Below are 21482 nucleotides of genomic sequence, written 5' to 3'. Positions count from 1 at the left end.
ATGGTTTCCCTCTCTCCTCAGTGAGCACTCCTCTAACTCCAGCCCAGACTCCTTGCTCTTCTTAACCCCCATTCCCCCTTGAGCTGGGTCCTGAGTCCCCCTGCACCTAAGTGGCACACACCATTGGGACAGGAGAACCATGCTTCGAGAGCAATGAAAGAGAGGCCACAGGGGCCGGGCGGTGGCGCTGGAGGTAAGGTGCCTGCCTTGCCTGCGCTAGCCTAGGACGGACCGCGGTTCGATCCCCCGGCGTCCCATATGGTCCCCCAAGAAGCCAGGAGCAACTTCTGAGCGCATAGCCAGGAGTAACCCCTGAGCGTCACAGGGTGTGGCCCAAAAACAAAAACAAAAAAAAAAAAAAAAAAAAAAAAAAGAGAGGCTACAAGAGCTTGAGGATTAAATCTTCACTTTTACTCTCAAGGTGGGCAGCCTGCAGACTTTCCTTTTGTTTAACTTCCATCATTGTGGGGACTCTCTTGACAGCCAAACCTAATGCTGTAATGCTACCCCAAACCTCAGGTTGGAAATACTTCATTCCTGTTTCCCACTTCAGGTTTGGCCTCAATATCCAGCACAAACCTACAGACTCTACAGTGAAAGCAAAAGGCACCAGAAAGATTTCCCAGGATCGTATGCCAGCATAAGCATCATTTGAACATGAGCCTCTCCCATTCAAAGGTCTAGAAGGAGTAGGGCGGGAGCTACAGTACAATGGGTGAGCTGCTGGCCTTGCATGGGCCAACCCAGGTTTGATTTCTGGCAACACAGCTGGTCCCCTGAGCACCGCTAAGAGTGAATGCAAAGCCAGGAGCACCTCTGGGTGTGACCCCCCCAAAAAAAAGCAAATAGAAGCCCCAATGCCCAGAAGCAGAAGACATCCTGAAATTACCCAAATTACCCTTATTTATATATCCTGAAATAAACATGTTCTCTCCCTCCCTTGGAATTCAGAAACACCCCATCCCAGCTGCTCTTTCTTCCTTTTGTAGTTGTGATGCCAGGGCTACCGGCTTGGTTGTGGTCCTTCTGCATGCTGTCTTGCCATTAACTAGAGGTTACACTATTATGGGCAAGGACTTCATACTAGCAATTCTGGTTAACAGTTAACAGTCCCAGTCATCTGCATTGGAGGACAATGTAAAGATGAGATGTGTCCCCACATGTGCCAGGTAGATGCTCTCCTTCCACTGAATTCCAAATTGGGTCCTTTATTAATAAAAAAAAAAAAGGTTTTTTGGTGATTGGGTCACATACAGCAGTACTCAGGGGTTACTCCTGGCTCTGTGCTCAAAAATCACTCCTGGCAGGCAAAGGGGACCATGTGGGATGCCGGGATTTGAATCACCATGAACCACCGTCCTGGATCAGCTGCTTGCAAGGCAAACCACTGTACTATCTCTCTGGCCCCTTTATTCGGATTTAATGCAATGTAGAATCACCTTAAAATCCAGGCCTGCTTGACAAAGTGTGACATATTGTCTTCTAGACTTAGATTAAATCCTTCCTTTGACCTCTGCAGATAAGATCAAAGCATATTAGATGAAAGAGAACACAATTTACCTGCAGGCAAAACTCTTGGGAATTATGTCCACAATTAACTTCATTTATCCAATTCCTCCCTGGCTCAGCCTCAGTCAGGCACTGAAAATTCATTCTTCCTTTTCTCTCTCTGGTCCACCCCATAGTCCCTCATGTTTGTGCAAGGCAGCTAGCTGTTCTGCAGTTGAAGTGAGTTTCTGGTTCAGAGGTCTGGGTGGGCAGAGAGTTGCATTTCTAGCTAGATGCTAGTTGGTTGCTCTCAGAGCTCCCATCTGAGACCTATTTTCTAGAAAATCTCTCTCTGAGTGAACTTGACTGGCTGCCTCGATTTTGTTTTCCTGCTTCTACTGACCCCATCAGATTTAAAGAAGAGAGAAACTCTCATATGTCAAACTTAAAGACACAGCAAGGTAGCAACAACAGTCCAATGGCAACATAATAGGAAAACTGATCCACATAATTGAGTCGATGTGTGTGAAGGTTAGTGGTAGGAGTGGAAGGTGTGAAAGAGAGGACTGTTGGGGTCTCTGGAGGAAGGAGGTGGGTACACAGGTGATGAGTATAGTGTTGGAATTTTGTGCTTGAGAATTCATTACTAATGAATGACAGAATCTCAATCAATATAAAAAAGAGAGAGAGAGAGAAAAGTTATAGTTCAGGGTAAGAGCACATGCATGGCATTCACAAAGACTCAAGTCAGAATCCCAAACCATAAGATGTGTCCCTGTCCTCAGCACTGTAAGGCCCAGCTGCTTTACCTCAATGATCCCAATAGAACCACTGGCTTGTTGATTATCACAAGGAGTGGTTTCCAGCCTACCTAAGCAAGAAACAAAGAAAGGAAAAGAATAGAACAACCTGAGCCCTACCTCTCACATTTTGTCTCTACCTTGAATCCTCAGAGACAGAGTATTACAAATGCAGGCACATTCATTACTTCTCCACCCCACTCACAAATAAATGCATGACATGTCATTTCCATGCTCACTCAGATGAGACAAGCTATTTTGAGACTATTTATTTCCTCTCAGTCATAAAACCAGTCACTTACCATGACTGCTCCAGCAGTGGGTCTTGGCCCTACCTGAGATGGCTGGTGAGATCAACAATCAGGAGCAGACAAGCCTCAACCTTCATAGTTATTTCCTTTATAGCACTTTTCCAACCTCAACACTTCATAGATTTGGGACTGGCAAGAATAAGATGCTGCAAATCACTGTTGTACCACAGGAGCTGTGGAATATGGGGGAGAGAAGTTGCTTTCCACCACATGAAACCTTACAAGCTATGCTTGTAGTTAACAGTCCCAGACATCTGCTAATCGTCCACCCCTGACATCCCAGCACAGGTGCTAAAGTGATGCTTCCAAGTTCAAGGTAGATTGAAAGGCAGTGTATCACCTACTTATATTTCTAGATAAACCAAATTTACTATTCCATAGCAATTTCATGAGCCTGTACAGATCTAGTCCTCTGTCTTCCCTTGAGACTGGAGCAACTTGGGGACAGACGTCCCTTACTGGAATATCCTGTGTCATGCACTGATGACTAAGGAGTAAGTCAGAGGTGAATTCTAGAGGAACAGGCTGGAAACTAGAAAATCTGTTTATTGAATGACTGTTGTATCACTGACATAATTAGCACTATATACCATTAGCTTCATTTACTTTGTACATTTAGTCCCCTGTGTCCATGAAGCATCCTGAGTGGTGGTGGCATCTCTATCATACATAATTTGTGCCGAGACCCCCAGAAAGAGACATGACTTACCAATGTCACACAGCTGCTAAGTTAGTCGCAAAGCTGAGTTGACCCTGGTCAGACTCTCAAGGCCATGCCTACATAGCCCAAAGCAAAGCAGTCTTTTAGAGAGGGGTTACTGGAAGAGGAGACTAGAAAGCCAAGTGAGTGTGAGAGAGGAGGACAAAGAGCTCCTTGTGGGGCAGGGAATAACTTCTCCCCTTCTATGTCTCTCTATGGTGACCTGACTGACTGGCTCATGGTGGCAGCTCAGAGGATTGTATGTAGCTGGATTATTTTTTCTGTACCAGATGCTTTTAGGCAGGACACAGCATGGCATCAACATGTTGGTATATAAATAATATGTTTTAAGGATACATCTTCATGAGAAAGGTGAAATGAGAACAATAAATTAAATGAAAAGAAATAAAAATGATCTAAAATATATCAATAGTTATTGGTGTACAAACATACACAAACCCACTAAAAGGCATCAATAGAGTAAAAGTCAGCTCAGCACTGAGACACCTCAGTGAAAGGTCAACAATCGATGGTCAGCCTGTTGTCTAACGTTTCATTACCAATTTTGTTTGTTTTGGGGTCAAATCTGGCTGTGCCCAAGTCTTACTCTTGGTTCTGAACTCAGAGATTATCCTGGGCAACCTCAGGGAACCATATGGTGTGCTGGAGACCAAACTCATGTCAGCTACATCCTACCCACTGTACTATCTCCCCAGCTCTAATAACCTATCCTGATTAGTCCTAATTTGTAGTTTGTCAACTTTTTTTGTTGGTGGTGCTTGGTTTTTATTTCTGGTTCTGTGCTCATGGGTCACTCCTAGTACTGCTCAGAGGACCATATGCAGTGTTTGAGATTGAACCTGGGTGGCCATACACAAGGCAAGCACCTTACTCTATCTATCTATCTATCTATCTATCTATCTATCTATCTATCTATCTATCTATCTATCTATCTATCTATCTATCTATCTATCATCTATCTATCTATCATCTATCTATCTATCTATCACCTATCAATCATCTATCTATCTCTCAGTATTATCTCTCAGCAGCAGAGTTTGCCAACTTTTTATATGTAAGTACTCATGCTGTAATTGATTTCAGGCTACCAACATGGACTCATTGATCATGGAAATAAAGAGTTGTTTAGCTGGTTTATGTAAACTAAAAACCTCTGCTCTATAAACAACATAGCCATAGGTAAGGAGCAAAAGTTTAGACAGTACATCAGTAGAAGTATCTAACTAAAATATACAAAGAACTGCTAACACTCACCAATAAGGAAACAGCAGGAAATAAAACAGGCAAAATAGGACCAGGATGGGCCTGGATCCACAGTGCAGGCTGGGGCTTATGTTTGAGACCTGGGAAGATGATGGTGGGAGGTTTCCCAGTGAGTTATTTATTTCTGTGCAGTCAGGCAGCTTTGCTACTGGGGAATCTACTGCTGCTGCATTGTGTCTCTCAGAGCCATTTGTATAATGCTACTGAGGAACCCTGGATTTCCTTCCCTGGTGCAGCCCACCCAGAGAGCTCTGTTGGTGCCCCAACGTGGGAATATGGTGATAACCACACTCCAATTATCTTTTGCTCTTAATGGGAAGACACAGTGGATCATTTTGTAAATACAACCATATCCCATGAGTTTGATTATGGCTATCTCAAATTCAGTGGTTATACAGGCCTACAGTGATGTAGAACACACTTCAGTTCAGTGCTGGGCTCTAAATAGAATTGAATGTGCCAGTCCTAGAAATCTTCCTACTAAAGAATAAACCTGTATAAACTTACTGGACACTACTTCATAACCACCTTACTCTACTCTTTCTTCCTGGAATGCTTTGGACCTTACTCTACTCTTTCTTCCTGGGATGCTTTGGAGTGGATCATTTCCATCTGGAACACACTGGCAGAGCAGTAGGGAAACTGTTGACACTTGGAAGACTTGGCATTTGGTAGTTTGTTGACCGTATTTTGCTTATTACCAGAGGCTTAATGCCAAGTGATGGCAGCAGTTGGTGTACTGTTTGCAAAAAAGACTAAAGAGCTGATATTATTACCCCCAGAGTCAAGTCCTCTGATTTAATATTTATAAGCTCAAAACTCTTTCTTGATATCAAGCCTAGCCATTGCTTCCCACTATGGAGGGATTACATTTGTTTAAAAGGTTTCTGGAACTTTGTATTTTCACTCAAACTGTACCACCAAACTAGAAATGACAAGGAATCAAATTGGCATCTTTGCTCATGTACAAAATATAAAGGAGAGTGACTAAAGAAGCAGCAGGAGGAATTCCATATTCTTTATTTCTGAACATTGCAATGTCATCAATCCGTTGGAACAAGTGAACAAAATAAACAAAGTGAGTATTTAGAGTCTGTGCCTGTTTTGACCTCAGATCTTCAATGCAGGGGACATTTGAAACTGAACCAATGAAAATCTTCAGCGTAAATAGGCATATTCATTGACATTAATATAAGCTGAAATTCTAACTTTTTGAATTTAAATTTAGCAATAAATTTGGGGCTGTAGTAATAGCACAGTGGTAGGGTGCTTGCCTTGCATGCAGACAACCCTGGATGAACTCAGGTTTGATACCCAGCATCCCATAAGGTTCCTCGAGTCCACCAGGAGCGATTTCTGAATGCAGAGCACCGCTGGGTGTCGCCCAAAACATACAAACAAAAAATAACAATAAATTTTGCCAACATGCACTGCTACTTAAATATTTATAGAAGATAGCATAAAATTCAGAATTATATTTGTCTTGCTAGAAACTAGATGTTTGCAATGAACTTCTATATTAGTAGTTTCTATTATGCTCCAGAGGTAGTACATATAGTATATTCTTTTTTTCCTTCTAATTAAGTTTTTAAAGCCAATAATATCAAATATATCTGGGTTGATCAGATAGAAATTTTCTACCTAAAACTTAGTATTTATAAGTTTAGATTTTCTACAGTACAGACTGATTAAAACAAGATTTTATCCAAGTATTAGAATACTTCACAGTGGGATAATATGAGAAGCCTTGACCTTGGAAAAACAAATAGTTTCTTATAAAAGATTTGATAACTTGGTTCTTGGTAAAGTTACAGTGTTATTCATCACCTGGGAGCAATCCTCTACCACAGAAGACCCTACCGCTGCCCTGGCATCGACTTACTCCAAGAGAGGTCCCTTAACACCAAGAAGACATAACATCAACTTGTTTTCAGGGCAGGGATATCCACATTGCCTTCTAACTGTGAAGTGAAACTAGAGGACACTCCACATCATCCTGACTTCAATGTAGGATATGCACAGAATCCAGGACCTTTAACTACAGAAACCTGACACCAACAACAGTGACTGTGCAGAAAAACAATTTATTGGCACTACAGACAATGACCTGGGTTGGACAACCTAGTATGCCTGGAGCCTAGAGTTGGTTTTATGCCAGAAAACTTCAGGGATGAGATCTCCTTATATCTAGATCACGGTTTTTCCTTTCCATGTCTCCCACATTTGGCTGTGCCTATGCAAAGAACAATTGCCATTCTAACATAGTTTTTACTGTATTTCTTTAACTCTTTCCCTAAAAAAAAAAAAGAAGAAAAGCTTATAAACCTTCTGTTAGGTCTTTAATGAGTTAATTGATGATTCAAAGTTAGTTCAATATTTGAAAATCAATTAATGTAGTTCAACACATCAACAGTTATAGAAAAAGCCATGTGATCATAATTTAGATGTAGAAAATGCTCTTGAGAAAATTTAATACTCAGTTGTGATTTGATCAGAGGGGGGGAGAGCCTGAGGAGATTCAGTGATATGATCAAATCTTATCAGGTAAGCATCCTGTGCCAGGCCAGTGGTTGCAGAAGATCAATGCAGCCGTTTTGTTTTGCTCTGTGACTGCACATTTCTTCCTGTCAGCGAGTCCCAGCACATCACATTAAAAACATTACCAAAGTGCAAAGGCTACAATGGGAAAGCAATGCAGAACTCCTCCACACTTAGTAAATGAAGTAGTTCTGAAGATCAAACCAGTATCAGTCACCTATATAGTCTCTCTGATTAGGATTTTAGAGAAGAAATGTTAAGGATGTTCAAAGAACTCAAAGAAGCTCTGGAATGGATAGCCAATAAGATTCAAGAAGATATGAGAGTAGAAATAAAAAAAAAACTTCAAATAAGGGCTGTGGGGAGGGCATTTACCTTGCAAGTGGCTGATCCTCAGCATCCCATGTGGTCCCCTGAGCACTGCCAGCAGTGATCTCTGAGCACAGAGCCAGGAGTAATTCCTGGGCACTGCCAGGTACAGCCCCAAAACCAAAACAACAACAACAACCACCAAAAATCGTTTAACAAAAATGACAAAACTGAAAAACCTATTGGGCGAAATGAAAAACTCACTGGAGGGCTAGAGGAATAACACAGTGGTAAGGCATTTGCCTTGCACGCAGCTTATTTGAACAGAAGGTGGTTCAAATCCCAGCATCCCATATGGTCCCCCAAGCCTGCCAGGAGTCACTTTTGAGCACGGAGCCAGAAGTGGCCCCTGAACACCGCTGGGTCTGACCCAAAAACAAAAACAAAAAAGAAAAACTCACTGGAAAGTCTCACCAGTAGAAAGACAGCTGATGAGGACAGAATTAGTGAGCTGGAAAATGAGCAACACAACACCACCATACAACAAAAGAAGTTTGAAAAGAACCTTAAAATAAATGATGAGAAAAAATGCTTAAAATCATTGAACAGATAACATCAGAACTCTGGGATAATTTCAACAGAAACAACATAAGAATCATCGGAGTCTCCAAGCACCAGGAAGATAACCCCTATGAGTAATCAACAGTCAAAGACATCATTGCTGAGAAGTTTCCAGAGCTGAAGAGTATATGCACTCACATTCCGGATACCCGAAGTGTACCATCTGAAAGAGACCCAAACAAAAGCACCTCAAGGCAATTCTAGTAACAATGTTGAAAATATAAAAAGGGACAGGCTACTGAAAACAGCCAGAGCAAGGAAGGAAATAACATACAAGGAAGTATCCTTAAAATTTATTCTTTATTATGAGCAACTCTCCAGGCCCAAAGGCAGTGGTGGGATACAGTAAAAAATACTCAATGAAATGAAAGCCTTGGGAATAATTCACCCAGGCAGACTTCCATTCCAGTTGAAGGAAGGATATACACCACCTTCACAGATAAACAGCAACTCAGGAACTTTACAGGATCAAAAACAAAACTTAAAAGAAGAATGGTGGGGCCGGGCGGTGGCGCTGGAGGTAAGGTGCCTGCCTTGCCTGCGCTAGCCTAGGACGGACCGCGGTTCGATCCCCCGGCATCCCATATGGTCCCCCAAGAAGCCAGGAGCAACTTCTGAGCACATAGCCAGGAGTAACCCCTGAGCGTCACAGGGTGTGGCCCAATAAAATTTAAAAAAAAAAAAAAAAAAAAAAAAAAAAAAAAAGAAGAATGGAAGGTGTTACTTTAAGGTGAAACATATTCCAATAACATGTCAAACTTCTACATATAGTTGACACAAAACCCCATGACAATAATCTCTCTCAATGTCAATGAAGTAAATGTACCAATCAAGAGATGCAGAGTGTCAAAATGGATCAGAAAATTGAATCCAATTTTGCTGCCTACAAGTAAACCATTTAAATAGTCAAAGTAAACATTGACTCAAAGTCAAAGTTTGGAATACAATCTTTTAAATGAACAACCCAATAAAAATGGTTGGGTGGCCATCCTAATATCAAATGACAGACTTCAGGCTTAAAAAGGTTTTGAGACAGAGAGGGTAATTTCTCAATAAACAAGGAATATGTACATCAGGAAGAAATCACCCTCATAAACATATATGCACCCAATGATGGGCCAGAAAAATACTTAAGACAACTGCTAATAGACTTGAAGAAAGACATCAATAACAACACAGTAGTAGTAGGAGACATCAACACTGCTCTGTCACCTCTTGATGGGTCACCCAGGCTAAAACTCAACAAGGATGTACTGGCTTTAAAGGAAAAAATGGAAGAGAGTGGCTTAGTATGTATACACACACATACATACATACATACATACATCATACAAAACACACACAGATAGGGCTTTTCATCTCCCAAAAGATGAATCCACTTTATTCTTCAATGCTCATGGGACATTTTCCAAGATAGAACACATTCTTGGCCATAACATACTTCCATAAAATCTAAAGGATAGAAATTGCACCAATTCTCTTGTTCAATCATGATGCACCCAAAATAGAGGTGAATTACAAATAGAAATGGAGAAACAACTTTAATACCTCAAATAGATCACTGCTTAACAACCAGTGGGTGCGAGATGAAATTAAAGAGAAAAATTTTTTAGTTCCTGGGAACAAATGAGAATGAAGACATAAACTATCAGAATTTGTGAGACATGGAAAAAGCAGTATTGAGAGGAAAATTATAGCATTGAAAACATTTATCAGGAAGGAAGAAAAGGTCTACATAAATAACTTAATGGCACAATTTAGGAACTTGAAAAAGGATCAACAGATTAAGAGAAAAGTAGGCAGGTGGAAGGAAATAAACTTAGATCAGCAATTAATGAACTGGACACCCCCACAAACAATCCAAAAGATCAATGAAAGCAAGAGTTGGTTCTTTGAAAAAATAAACAAGATAGGTAAACCAGTAGTAAAGCTCACAAAGAAAATGAGAGAAAAACTTAATAAAGAAAATCAGAAATGAAAAAAAAGAAGTCATATAAATACTACAGAACTTTATAGGGTTATGAGAGATTGTTTTGAGAATCTTTATGTCACAAAACAATAGAACCTGAAAGAAATTTATCAATTTTTGGACTCCTGTAACCTTCCAAGTTTGAACCAAGATGATCTGGAAAACTTTAACAAACCTATCTTAATTGAGGAATTTGAAAGAGTAATCAAAGGGTTTCTAAGTACCATTCTCTACAATTCTAAATAAACAAAAACTAAACTAAATTAAACAAACTCTAGATTTCTCAGAAAAATGGTTGATTCCAACATTTGAAAAAAAAACCTTTTCAACATATAACAACTTAAGGACTGGAATAATGAAGTACTTAAAAGATGATTGAAACACCAAAGGACACAACTCTGAACTTAAAGATGTCTCCCGCGACTAAGATAGAACAATTTGATTTAGAAAATAAATAATGATGGCATTGAATTATAATTCAGAGATGAAAATGATAGATATGAATCCAAATGAATAAATAAGTACAAGGAACTACCTGACATTTTTGATATACAGTATGGTCCAAATTCTTAGTATTGGAGGAAAGAGGAAACTAAAAGATGCCAGTAATAATTATTGCAGACAGTAACCATAATAAATGCAAGAGTATGTATTTTTATAACTGAAATCCAACTACAAACATGTTTGTAATCATGATGCTTAAATAAAGATATTAATTAAAAATAAAGATATACATTCCTATAGTAATAAAAAACCATAATAATGCTAAAGTTAGGGAGTAGGAAGATGATGAGAAATAGAATAATTTTTTGTTTTGGGTTTTTTTTTGTGTGCGTGGTTTTGGGCAACACCTGGTGACGCTCAGGGGATCCTCCTGGCTATGCATTCAGAAATCGCTCCTGGCTCAGGGGACCATATGGGATGCCAGGGATTGAACCCAGATCTGTCCTGGGTCAGCCGCATGCAAGTCAAATGCCCTACCACTGTGCTATTGCTCTGGTCCCAGAAATAGAATATTTGTGTGGCCTCAAAATATATCTCCTCAGGATACCAACTACAAAAAATATGGTTTCTTTACAGTGAGGAAACCTGAGAGACATTAGCCTTTTCAAGTGGTTAGATGACCTTGACAGTATTATAGCAGGGCATGTCAACTTAGGTAATATTCCTAGAGAACAGTACAATACTCTATCACTTCTTTGCTATTCTCACATAAAATGTATAATCTCAACATGAGCTTAAAGAAACATCAGACAAAGCCTGGTATAGAATCTGAACTGTACTCTCAAAGAATAAAGAAAGGCTGGATAGCCTCAAAGTAGAGGAGACAAAGGACACATGAAAACCATATACCATCAGATCTGGGGTGGGGAATAAAATACCATTTATCTGAAAACTGTGACATTCAAATGACATTCATAGATTATTTAACAATGTTCATTCTTTTATAGGTCAACTATTCCTCCAGGATTATCTCTGGTTCAGTATCCAATATGGAAATGGAAGAAGAAGGTCAAGAATGAAGAGCAAGAAGGGGAGGTAGAGGTGTTAGGCTCAAGTAAGTAGAAAGGGACCTTTTGCCTGTTATTATCCATTCCTCTGCTGGGCTCCCTGAAAACAAAATAGTCTCAACCTGGAGAGTCAAAAAGACATCCTGAAACTAACAGAGGTGAATTGGTGTGAGTGAAAAGGCAGAAGGAAAAAATGAAAAGTTTACTTCTATTGCAAAAAGTTGCACCTAGCAGGAAAAGGAGCAATGCTTCATCAATGATCCTACAGACTGTGCAAATGAGGCCTCAGTCTGCAGTGGTTGCAGGAAGGTACTTAAATGCTGCACTCAAAATAACTGATCATAATTGCTGTCAGAGGTCATTATAAAATATTCCAAAATGTGGCCATCTGATACAGTGCATAGGTTTTCTCCTATATTTCACGTTATTCTGTCATCTGAGGAGCAGATAAAATGGGGATTATGCAGGGATTTGGATAAGTCAAATAATTGAATCTACCAGTTAGCCACTGTAGTACAAACTGACAGTTGAATGCTTGCCTTCCTTTTTAGCAATGCACAAACCTGTCTGAAACTGTGATAACAGGCATCCACTTAAAAGGCATCCATTTCAAAACTGGGAGACCAGTCGCACATCTAGATCAAGAGCTAGGACATCTTCCCAAAGAGGCTCCCTTGGTGGTTTTTGTTTTTGTTTTTGTTTTTTTGACTATACTGTGTGAAGCCCAGGAGTTACTCCTGGATTTGCACTCAAGAATTACTCCTGATGGAGTTTGGAGGACCATATGGGATGCCAGGTAATGAACCTGGGCAAGCCATATACAAGGCAGGCTGTACTATTTGTCCCATGAGGTCCTTAGTTTTAAGGATTCTTGTAAAAGTCAGTTAACTGACCTTTTACCCATTTAGTTTTTCATTTTCTTTTTTATTCTTTTTTTGGGGGGGGTGACAAAACCCCTGGTGACATTCAGGGGGAACTCCTGGCTATGCGCTCAGAAATCGCTCCTGGCTTGGTGGACCATATGGGACCATATGGAACGCCAGGATCGAACCACGGTCTGTCCTAGGCAAGGCAGATGCCTTACTGTTTGCATAACAGCTCCCAGCCCTCTTTTTTTATTTTTTTAATAGTGCTTTAAATTCATGCTTTCATGTGTTAAATACATCCCTGGAGTGAGCTTGACAAACTCTAGTTCCCCTCCCTTTGCCCTCAATAAAAGCAAACTCAACCCTAAAGCAAACTGCCCTTTTTCTCCTAACAACCTCACCGTGTGGCCTTACTGTATAATTCCTAGATCCTATAATAAACTTTTCTTTTCAAAGTTGCCTGATGGTGTTTACTAAAGAGTATATAACTAATAACTGTTTTGTGCTTTTGTGTGTTTCATCTGCTGTGCATTGCCTATAGTTCAATCCCAAAGATTATAATTGCCATAATAAGTCAATGATCTCCCCAGAGCAGCAGGACTTAGACCATATGGTAGAACAAAATGAGATAATAAGATCCTCATTTATAAAGGTTGTAATTGACTGTAACATGTGTAAAGTTTCGGGCCCAGAGAGATAGCACAGCGGTGTTTGCCTTGCAAGCAGCTGATTCAGGACCAAAGGTGGTTGGTTCGAATCCCGGTGTCCCATATGGTCCCCCGTGCCTGCCAGGAGCTATTTCTGAGCAGACAGCCAGGAGTAACCCCTGAGCACCACCAGATGTGGCCCAAAAACCAAAACCAAAACCAAAAACATGTGTAAAGTTTCTTCCTGTCTCAAAGCCATGATGAGCTAAATATGTGGATAGGATCAAAAGCCCTTTGCTCCAGGAGAGTGCTGGCTACAGGCATGAGGAAAGGAATCCTATAGGTAAAATAATGGAAACCTCTTATGTACTCCTTTGAGTCTTTGGGGAAATGAGTGGTACTTCCACAGTAAAGTACAACAGAGATCTAGGGTCTTCGTGTTAAAATTTTATCCCCTATTGTGGTTCTCCATTCCTTCACCCAATGGGATATTGTAGAGCTAATTCCTGGTACAGTGTAGGTAAGAAAAGAAAGTAACTAGAAAATACAAATGTCTTATAATATTCCTTAAAATACTAGAAACTGAGCTCTTATACGATCCAACAATACCACTTTTAGGGATTGACTCTAGTGTTAGATTACATCCTGCTTTTACCCAAAACAAAAGCATCCCCCAACTTCTTCTCTCTCACCAATCCCTTTGCCTTGTAAAAGTTCACCTGGGTTATAAGAGTCCAAAAATTTATCCATTTCTTCCAGGTTCTCATTTTTAGTGGCATAGAGTTTCTCAAAGTAGTTTCTGATTACCCCTTGAATCTCTGCAATATCAGTAGTGATCTCTCCTTTTTTTTTCACATTTTGAAATTTCTTTAATATTAAAATTATTAAAACATTCTTAAAAATCTGCCCATAATATACTCTGGTGGTAGTTGCAGTTCTGGACTGATGTGTGTGTAGATGTATCAATGACAATAATGTAAATCACAGTTACAATTAGAAAAATAATCTTAAAAAGACCAGAAAATTTTAACAAAAGTTTTCCCCACACAGGCTCAAAGCCAATATATTAATACAAAAGATGTGCATGCAGAGAATCAGAGTTTAATATACATTTCTCTATGGTTTCCCCTATGTACAACTCAGGTGACCTCTAGAACAGAGTAGCCCAAAACACTGCAGGATATTTTCTCCTCACATAAACCATAAACTTCTCTCTCTCTCTCTCTCTCTCTCTCTCTCTCTCTCTCTCTCTCTCTCTTCTCTCTTTCTCTCTCTCTCTCTCTCTCTCACTCACACACACAATTATATAATTACAAGACGGTTTAAGGTATGTCTTGCAGAAGGGAGACTTGGGTTGCATGTAGCAACACACATGGTTCTTGAGCCCCACCAAGCTGCAAGCACCAGTGGGTGTGAGCTCTCCTTTTTCATTCCTAATACGTGTTATCAAGTTTCTCTCTCTCTTTCTTTGTTAGTTTTGCCAGTGGTCTATCAATCTTGTTTCTTTTTTCAAAGAACCAACTTCTGCTTTCGTTGATCTTTTGGATTGTTTTTTGGGTTTCCACTTCATTGATTTCTGCTCTCTGCTTTGTTATTTCCTTCTGTCTCCCTATTTTTTTTGTTGATCATTTTTTAATTCTATGAGCTGCGTTATTAAGCTATTCATGTATGCCCCTTCTTTCCTGATGTGTGCTTGCAAAGCTATAAATTTTCCTCTCAGTACTGCTTTTGCTGTATCCAATAGGTTCTGATAGTTTGTGTCTCTGTTGTCATTTGTTTCCAGGAAGGTTTTGATTTCCTCTTTGATTTCATCTCGGACCCACTGGTTATTCAGTATTAGGCTGTTTAACTTCCAGGTATTAAAGTTTTTCTTCTGTGTCCCTTTGTAGTGATGTCATCCAGAACTTTAACACATAAGATTAATGTAATAGGAAAAATGAATAAATATAAACAAATATAAGTAATTGAAATCTTTCTCAAAGGTTTTATGTGGAGATGAAAGAAAGGAACTCATTAGTAATTGCTTATTTTTTGTTTGGAATGGGCTTTGAATTGTAAGTCCTTGATTTCCAAAAGGCATCTCTGGCAGTAATCTCTGAAAAGCTTAACATTTCTAACTTAAAGATCTTTGCAGACTTTCTTCTCCTAAGATGTCACAGTTTCTAAGCCCTCTATAACTTCACCCTCTAGATTTTTCAGGTCACCTTTGAATGAAACATAACTAAGAGCTATGCCTTAGAAAGTATTCCTACCACCAAAAAAAAACTCAGCAAAGTTACCTCAGGATTACTGAGGCTTCTGGCAAGGAGGAAGAGGTCCTCTTTTCACTTAGCTATTTCTATTTAGTTTCATGCCCATGCTTTCATTAACAAGGATTCTGGTAAGTGCACAGGAAATAAAAAACTTTAATCAAGGTTCATCTCTTGCTATGCAATATTGGAATGTTTTAGGGGTTTATCATTTCCATGAATACATTGACCAAGTGAACCCCTCTTCATTTTCTACCTTGAAGAAGTCCTATTTGACTTTGAGTTCACAAGAACACAAAACAGCTAGGATAATGGCTGGCTTTGTCTGAACATATGAAGCTTTTTTGTATGAGGATTTGTGCTAAGAACATATTATTTAAATATATGTAAAATAGGATGAAAGCTTGTGTGTGTGTGTGTGTGTGTGTGTGTGTGTGTGTTTGTATACATCTGTGGTGCTCAGTGTTGACTCCTTGACTCTGTGCTGAAGGATCATTCCTGGCAGAGTATTTGCAGTAAAGATCTGATGGAGGTGAATTCTTTTTTTTGTTTTTGTTTTTGTTTTTGTTTTTGTTTTTGCTTTTGGGCCACACCCGTGAAGCTCAGGGGTTACTCCTGGCTATGCGCTCAGAAGTCGCTCCTGGCTTGGGGGACCATATGGGACACCGGGGGATCGAACCACGGTCCATCCAAGGCTAGCGCAGGCAAGGCAGGCACCTTACCTCTAGCGCCACCGCCCGGCCCCTGGAGGTGAATTCTTAGCTTGGATTTTTTGTTTTGTTTTGTTTTGTTTTGAACCATACCCAGTGGTGGTGCTCAGGGGTTACTCCTGGCTCTGCACTAAGAAATTACTCTTGGCTAAGCTCAGGGGACCCCATCATATGGTGGGTAACCTGGCCAGCTGAGTACAAGGAAAATGCCTCCCCACTGTGTTATAACTGTAGCCCCTTGGCTTGGATTTTTTTTAACATTGAGAAGCTTTGAAAAGTTGAACATTAGATTCCTTATGAAAATCTCTGATAAACCAAGCTTAAAAAGCATCTGTGGATTATGCTGCACTTAAGTCTAGACCAACTTTACAATAACTAGACTGAATTTGCAAGCATGTCTTAATGTGATTCTTTTTTTCTAGAAGTGGGAGATAATTATAAAGGGGAAATTACATTTTAGTACTACACCACTGTGGATAACAATCCCAGGTCCTTAATTCCTTGGGTCATTCTTCAGGAGAGACCACATGCTGGCACATAAAACATACCTCCATAAAATCAAGAGGATAGAAATTTTGCAGGCTACCTTTGCTGACCACAAGGCTCTGAAATTAGATGTGAACTACACAGGAACACAGAAGAAATACTTTAACAAATGGAAATTAAACAGCCTGCTACTGAACAACCAGTGGGTCTGAGATAAAATCAAAGAGGAAATCAAAACCTTCCTGGAAACAAATGACAACAGAGACACAAACTATCAGAACTTTTTGGATACAGCAAAAGCAGTACTGAGAGGAAAATTTATAGCTTTGCAAGCACACATCAGGAAGGAAGAAGGAGCATACATAAATAGCTTAATAACGCAGCTTATAGAATTAGAAAATGATCAACAAAAGGACCCAAAAATAGGGAGACAGAAGGAAATAACAAAGCAGAGAGCAGAAATCAATGAAGTGAAAACCCAAAAGAAAAAAAAAATCCAAAAGATCAACAAAAGCAGAAGTTGGTTCTTTGAAAAAAGAAACAAGATTGATAGACCATTGGAAAAACTCACGAAGAAAGAGAGGAAGAGAAACTTGATAACATGTATTAGAAATGAAAAGGGGGGGCCAGGTAGGTGGCGCTGGAGGTAAGGTGTCTGCCTTGCAAGCGCTAGCCAAGGAAGGACCGCGGTTCGATCCCCTGGCGTCCCATATGGTCCCCCCAAGCCAGGGGCGATTTCTGAGCACATAGCCAGGAGTAACCCCTGAGCGTCAAACGGGTGTGGCCCAAAAACCAAAAAAAAAAAAAAAAGAAATGAAAAGGGGGAGATCACTACAGATACTGCAGAGATTTAAAGGGTATTCAGAGACTATTTTGAGAAACTCTATGCCACTAAATATGAAAACCTGGAAGAAATGGATAAATTCTTGAACTCATATAACCTTTCATGGTTGAATAAAGAGGATGAAGCATATCTAAACACCCTATCACTATTGAGGAAATTAAAACCATAATCAAAAGTTTGCCCAAAAACAAAACTCCAGGCCCGGATGGATTCAAGAATGAATTCTTTCAAACATTTCGAGAGAAACTACTACCAATCCTGGCCAGGCTCTTTCATAAAATTGAAAAAACAGGAACACTTACAAATAGCTTTTATGAAGCCAACATCACATTAATACCAAAACAAGATAAAGATGCTGCCAAAAAAAGAAAATTACAGACCTATATCCCTGATGAACACAGATGCAAAAATCCTCAACATAATCCTTGCAAACAGGATCCAATGCCTCATCAAGATCATTCACTATGATCAAGTAGGTTTCATCCCAGGAATGCAAGGATGGTTTAACATCCGTAAATCTATCAACATAATACACAACATCAACAACAAGAAAATAAAAATCACATGGTCATGTCAATAGACGCAGAGAAAGCATTTGATAAGGTCCAACACCCATTCTTGATCAAAACTCTCAGCAAGATGGGAATGAAAGGAAACTTTCTCAATATAGTTAAGGCCATCTACCACAAGCCAATGGCAAATATTCTCAATGAAGAAAAAATAAAAGCCTTTTCTCTAAATTCTGGTACAAGTCAAGGCTGTCCTCTCTCACCACTCCTATGAAACATAGTACTGGAAGTACTTTCTATAGCAATTAGGCAAGAAAAAGATATCAAGGGAATCCAGATAGGAAAGGAAGAAACCTCTCACTGTTTGCAGATGACCTGATACTCTACTTAGAAAACCTTAAAGACTACTAAAAAGCTTCTAGAAATAATAGATTCATATAGCAATGTGGCAGGCTACAAAATTAACACACAAAAATCAATGGCCTTTTTATAGACCAATAATAACAGGGAAGAAATGGACATTAAGAAAACAACCCCATTCACATTAGTGCCACATAAACTCAAATATCTTGGAGTCAACCTGACTGAAGATGTGAAGGATATACAACGAAAACTATAAAACACTGCTCCAAGAAATAAGAGAGGACACGTGAAAATAGAAACACATACCCTGTTCATGGATTGGCAAGATCAACATCATTAAAATGGCAATACTCCCAAAAGCATTGTACAGATATAACACGATTCCTCTAAAGATACCCATGACATTCTTCAAAGAAGTGGATCAAACACTGCTAAAATTCATTTGGGACAATAAGCACCCTCAAATAGCTAACACACTCTTTGGGAAAAGGGATATGGGAAGCATTACTTTCCCCAATTTTAGGCTGTATTACAAAACAATAGTTATCAAAACAGCATGGTATTGGAATAAAGACTGACCCTCAGATCAGTGGAATAGACTCGAGTACTCAGAGAATGTTCCCCAGCCATAGAACCACCTAGTTTTTGATAAAGGAGCAAGAAATCCTAAATGGAGCAAAGAAAGCCTCTTCAACAAGTAGTGTGGGAACAACTGGTTAGCCACTTGCAAAAAAGCGAACTCACCCCCAGCTAACACCATGTATGAAGGTAAAATCCAAATGGATTAAAGGACTTGATATCAGATCTGGAACCATAAGGTATATAGAACAACATGTAGGTAAAACATTCCATGACATTGAAACTAAAGGCATCTTTAAGGAGGAAACTGCACTCTCCAAACAAGTGGAAGCAGAGATAAACAGATGTGAATCTATTAAGCTGAGAAGCTTCTGCACCTCAAAGGAGATAGTGCCCAGATACAAAAGCCACCCACTTTGTGGGAGAAATTATTCACCCAACACCCATCAGATAAAGGACTAATATTCAAAATATACAAGGTACTGACAGAAATTTACAAGAAAAAACATCTAACCCAATCAAAAAATGGGGAGGAGAAATGAACAGACACTTTGTAAAAGAAGAAATGCAAATGGTCAAAAGGCACATGAAAAGATGCTCCACATCATTAATCATCAGGGAGATGCAAATCAAAACAACTACGAGGTACCATCTCATGCCACTGAGATTGGCACACATCACAAAGAAGGAAAACAAGCAGTACTGGAGGGGAAGTGGAGAGAAAGGAACTCTTTTTCACTGCTGGTGGGAATGCTGTCTAGTCCAACCTTTATGGAAAGCAATATGGAGATTCCTCCAAAAACTGGAAATTGAGCTCCCATATGATCCAGCTATACCACTCCTAGGAATATACCCTAGGAACACAAAAATACAATACAAAAATCCCTTCTTACACCTATATTCATTGCAGCACTATTTACATTGCAAGACTCTGGAAACAACCAAGATGCCCTTCAACAAATGAATGGCTAAAGAAATTGTGGTACATATATATACACAATGAAATATTATGCAGCTATCAGGAGAGATGAAGTCATGAAATTTTCCTATACATGGATGTACATGGAATCTATTATGCTGAGTGAAGTAAGTCAGAGAGAATGAGAGAAAGACGCAGAATGGTCTTATTGCAATAATTTTCAGAGACAAAAGAGATGAGGGCTGGAAGATGCAGCTCACGACATGAAGCTCACCACAAAGAGTGATGAGTGCTGTTGAGAAATAATTATATTGAGAACTATCATAACAATGTGAATGAATGAGGGAAGTAGAAAGCCTGTCTTGAGTACAGGTGTGGGTGGGGTGAGGAGGAGGGAGATTAGGGACATTGGTGGTGGGAATGTGAAGGGGGTGTTTTTTACATGACTGAAATCATACAACTACAATCATATTTGTAATCAAGGTGTTTAAATAAAGATTAAATAAATCAAAAAGATAGTAGAAGAAGGCCAAGCAGCCTCTTATTTATTCTAGAGAAATGTAAGTGGGACAAGAACTCGGGGAGTTTGGCTGTCTTCAAAAACTGACACTAACCTCTCCCTATACTTTCTGCCTTTAGTTATTTAAAGATACAAAGTAAGAACATATGTTCATATAGATATCAATGGTAATAGTGCACTGAGGAGAGACCATGATGCAATCAATAGGTTAAGGAATTAGTCACTTGCAAGTGTGTTTGTATTTTGACTACACACCCCACATATGGGAATTCAAATCTAGTATTATCCTCATCCAAAGACTGTTCTTTTTCCAGAAAGTTAAAAAAATGTTTATGGGATTCATATGATGCAGCAATCTTCTAGTCTTAGTACCTATTATCTGAGCAAAGTGAAACTCCCATTTCTGATTTATTTTCATAATTTTGAGAGTAAGTGACTGCCGACCCCACTACTTGATCTATTTCTAGTCTGGACTGCATCTCCCCCTCCACACACATTTTAGGGCCCCCAGCATAACACTCTTGGCATAACACTCATGTGACATGTGTCTCCTTCACTCAGGAGAATGAAGTTGGGCAAGTATACACAGGTTGTTGGAGAGATATTAAACATTAGAAGAGAACATTAGGACAGGAAATTCCAGAACTTCAAGTCTGAGTTCATAGGATGGAAGAGGCCTAGGGCTGGGAGGCATATTCTTAACTGCAGAGCCCTCACCTCAGATAGGGCTTTTGCCTGGGTCTAACATGCTCTTCTTGTTTATCTCAGTTAGGGACACACTGAGAAGGGACTGTGGAGAAAAATATTTTTTTCCTCCAAAATGGGCTCTTTCGGGAAAGACTAAAAAATTAGAAAAAGTGACCTGCATACTAGTCACCCTTCCTTGAGCACCTTCATTTGATTCCCAGGGTAGTAATAAGGTTTGTTGCCTCAGAGGACCTTGAAAACAAAACCCACACCATGTGAGCTGCTCATATATTTGTGAGAACATCCCCCCACCACGCTATTCTCTCAGCTCAGAAGTCACTCCTGATGATTTTCAGCCAACCTGATTGGTGGATCATTGTGAGAGCCTGAGGGCTTTTTTTTTTTTTTTTTTGGTTTTTGGGCCACACCCGTTTGACGCTCAGGGGTTACTCCTGGCTATGTGCTCAGAAATCGCCCCTGGCTTGGGGGGACCATATGGGACGCCGGGGGATCGAACCGCGGTCCTTCCTTGGCTAGCGCTTGCAAGGCAGACACCTTACCTCCAGCGCCAC

The 21482-nt window shown here is 39.8% G+C and overlaps 1 pseudogene; it reads left to right on the top strand.

Moving 5' to 3' along the window:
• Positions 1–4671: 4671 nt before the first annotated feature.
• On the top strand, positions 4672–5342 carry LOC126006990 (TM2 domain-containing protein 2-like; annotated as a pseudogene).
• Positions 5343–21482: the final 16140 nt, after the last annotated feature.

This window comes from Suncus etruscus, chromosome 4 (genome assembly GCF_024139225.1).
Source record: "Suncus etruscus isolate mSunEtr1 chromosome 4, mSunEtr1.pri.cur, whole genome shotgun sequence".
NCBI classification, from domain to species: Eukaryota; Metazoa; Chordata; class Mammalia; order Eulipotyphla; family Soricidae; genus Suncus; species Suncus etruscus.
This window is presented reverse-complemented; position numbering and strand designations above follow the sequence as displayed.